We start from the raw sequence: 3649 nt of genomic DNA, 5'->3' as shown, positions 1-3649 counted from the left end.
AAGAGATGATATTCGCTGCGATGTAGATTAAATTATGTGGCCAGGCAGAGAGGAACATCTGGAAGTGCATGAATGATTACAGTATCATGTGTGTATTGTATGTTCAGTTCAAATATGTACTGCGATATTGTTTACAGTTGTTCCACTCAAAGGGAGTTATATTTGTTGTAAATAAGGGTGTATTTTTTCTTTTGCACAATGCTGTGAACAAATCAGAATTGCAGAGTCATATGCAGTAAAAATGTGAAACATACATATTCAGTGTCTTGTACTCATTTACCTCACTAAATACAGTAATGTGTAATTTTACTGTATTTTACAAATGGCTGTGCAAATAGTATATAGTGCTGAGCATTTTCAGGTAGTGTCACCAAGATCTGACTTTTTTGCATTGGAAAACACTGACAGTAAAACAGTAAACTGTCATAATGAAAACATGACAAAGCCATTTGACTTTTCATCTTGATGACACTGACACTTTCATTGACATGAATACTTGCTTTTGAGCAATGACCTATCCATTTTGAGCAAGTGACACGCTTTTGCAGGTTATCAGCTCGGTTTTTTCAGTTTGTACTAATTGTTTTGAGAACTGCATTAACTGTTGTGCACATGTAAATTGTGATGTGAGAAATGCACCAAATCAACCGAGAAAAACTGTAATATGGCTAGCTTATTTCTGCCGCAGAGAGAGACTTTAATTCTCACAATTCAAACTTTTTAAAATATATATATATATATATATATTATATATATATATATTATATATATATATATATTTTTTTTTCATATACTTTTATATCTCACAATTGCAAGAAATCCCAAGAAAAGAAGTCAGGATTGCAACAACAAAATTCTAAATTTAACTCAGAAGTCACAATTGTGAAATTTAAGAATTCAGATAAATAAAAATCTGAATTGTGAAATGTGAACTCATTCCAGGTAAAAATAAAAACATAATTCTGAGGAAAAAATGTCAGACTTTCAAGAAGTTTACTCAGAATTACAAGAAAAAAATGTGAATTATAAAAATTAAACCCAGACTTCTAAGGACTTTGGAATTCTGAGAAAAAAAAATCAGAATTGTTAAGTGACTCAAGTCAAAGTTGTGAGATGTGAGAAAAGTGGAAAAAGTCACAATTGTACAATTTAACCTCAAAATCTAGAGAACCAAAAAAATCAGTTTCGCAAGATACAAACTAGGAATTGTGAGAGAAAAAAAAGCCAGAATTGTGAAATTTAGAATTCTGATGAACAAAGAAAAAGTATGAATTGTGAGATCTCAAGTAGCAACTGCGAGAAACATTCTAAATTGTGAGATTACAGTCAAAACATTATCAAAACCAGTCATTGAAACCTAGAAAAACAAACGAGTGCTCATTTCTGTCAAGATTTATTTCTGAATAAATCTGCACTTACAGGAAGACAGTTGTATTGCAAAGACAGATTTTAGACGGTTTTGATGACTGAAAGCCCACTGATAGCTTATGAAACCAAAACGCTTCAGTATGACAAAGGCTGACCGATCACAAAATCTCCAGGTCTTTCCATTCGTTCCTAAAACAAGGTCAAGCACTGCTGAAAGGCGTTTGATGGTCAGTATGTGTAGTTTCCAGCAGAGCTGCATGTCTACGATATGTAAGAACAGGATATTTATGCTCTGACTGTCCACTTTTGATGCAAAGAGTTTGATGCGACTATAGCTAACCTTTTTTTTTTTCTCAGAGCATACTCCCAATACATGTTGAAAGATCATGCAGACATGTAGCATTAAATAAAACACCAATTCCAATAAAAAAAAAACCTTTTGCATGTCTCCAAGGCCTTGATTTCAAGTCGCAAACTTCTTAGTAAGACCTTCCATTCAACCTCGCCGGAAAATGATCGCTTCCAGTATCTGACAGAAGCAGCACAGGTGTGAGGTGTTTCAATCAGGTAGTTCTTGATCAGTGAGAAATTAACAACAACAACAACAACAACAACAACAACAGTACACAAACACAACAACAAAACGAACGATTCAATTGGCTGGCTGGATGTTTTGCCCTACGTCATCTACTACAATTTCACCCTGAAACATTATGCAAGAAATTCTGACAGCAAAAATATTCACATTACAGTAATTCTCACATATCTGAAATGCTTTTTTTTTCTCATTGTGGTCATGCAGTTATTAGAACGTGAATGCTTGTGCACACCTGCACTCTGTTTTGAGATTCAGTTTAAACCAATGTAGAAAAAATATAAGACTTTAAAAGGGGAACACCAAGAAAACAAAATTGTACAGTAGGCAAAAATACATCTTTTCAACCTGTCAGTCTTCAAATACCAGAGCACAAGGTCCGACTCGTAAAGCAATTATAGCCGAGCGCTCAGAAATTAAAAAAATACTCCTAAACATTGTGAATAAACTTCCGTGTTACCATGTTTTAAATTCATGTTCATCATGGATTAGCAGCGGACCTTCACATCTGCCACAAGAACATCACATTAAAAAATAAGTTTGGCACAACTGTGCTAAAGTACTAAAATTAAATGAAAAATATCGATGTTGGTTAATCACAACATAGCAACTGAAAAAATAGATATTTCTGAATACTAAGAATCCTGATAAATTAAGTCAATTCAAAACAACAGTCTACAAGTCAGATTTAGACACACTTCGAGTACATGCAAAAATGTGTCACGTGATCATGATGAGTGTCGTGAACCTCTGGAAAAGCTTTCTTTGTAGGGGTGCTCCGTTCACGATCGGCCGATCGTTAATGCGCTTTTCGTCAGTAAAGCCGGTTCTCTAATCAGAGTGAAGTGACATTCGGCCAAGTATGGTGACCCATACTCAGAATTTGTGCTCTGCATTTAACCCATCCAAAGTGCACACACACAGAGCAGTGAACACACACACACACTGTGAACACACACCCGGAGCAGTGGGCAACCATTTTTTATGCTGCGGCGCCCGGGGAGCAGTTGGGGGTTCGGTGCCTTGCTCAAGGGCACCTCAGTCGTGGTATTGAGGGTGGTGAGAGAACTGTACATGCACTCCCCCCACCCACAATTCCTGCCGGCCCAAGACTCGAACCCACAACCCTTCGATTGGGAGTCCGATTCTCTAACCACCAGGCCACGACTTCCCCTTTTTTTTTTTTTTTTTTTTTTTTTTTTTTTTTTTTTGTTAATCAGCGGTTAATTCCATCAGATGCGTGATTTCACATAGAGCAGCTGTTACTACACAGCGCCGTTGTTAACTGAGAAGATGCGCCAATAAACGCTGAAAATGAACGTGGATTTGCGCATCTTCTCAGTTAACAATGGCTCTGTGTAGTAACAGCTGCTCTATGTGAAATCACGCACCTGATGGAATTAACCGCTGATTAGAGAACCGGCTTTACTGACGAGATGCGCAGAACGATCGGCCGATCGTGATCGGAGCACCCCTATTTCTTTGGGTTGCACGCACTGAACTCCAGGCTTTAAATAATCTCAAACACGCACACAAACTCACTCACATATTACCACAGCAAATATCAATGTCAATGTCCCAGATCTCACTGTTTGCTTAGTCACTGAAATGTTTATTTGATGAATTCCTCACAAGAATGACAATCCCAGATATTCTCCTTCCTTTTTTTTTTTCTTGCTTTCATAT

The 3649-nt window shown here is 36.9% G+C and overlaps 1 long non-coding RNA gene across 1 annotated transcript; it reads right to left on the bottom strand.

Moving 5' to 3' along the window:
* Nucleotides 1-1377: 1377 nt before the first annotated feature.
* Nucleotides 1378-3649, bottom strand: LOC132121939 (uncharacterized). Its single transcript, XR_009426331.1, has 2 exons — nt 3457-3649; nt 1378-2739 (listed from the first exon to the last, which is right to left on the bottom strand). It is a non-coding gene; the product is annotated as an uncharacterized LOC132121939 (long non-coding RNA).

This window comes from Carassius carassius, chromosome 40 (genome assembly GCF_963082965.1).
Source record: "Carassius carassius chromosome 40, fCarCar2.1, whole genome shotgun sequence".
NCBI classification, from domain to species: Eukaryota; Metazoa; Chordata; class Actinopteri; order Cypriniformes; family Cyprinidae; genus Carassius; species Carassius carassius.
This window is presented reverse-complemented; position numbering and strand designations above follow the sequence as displayed.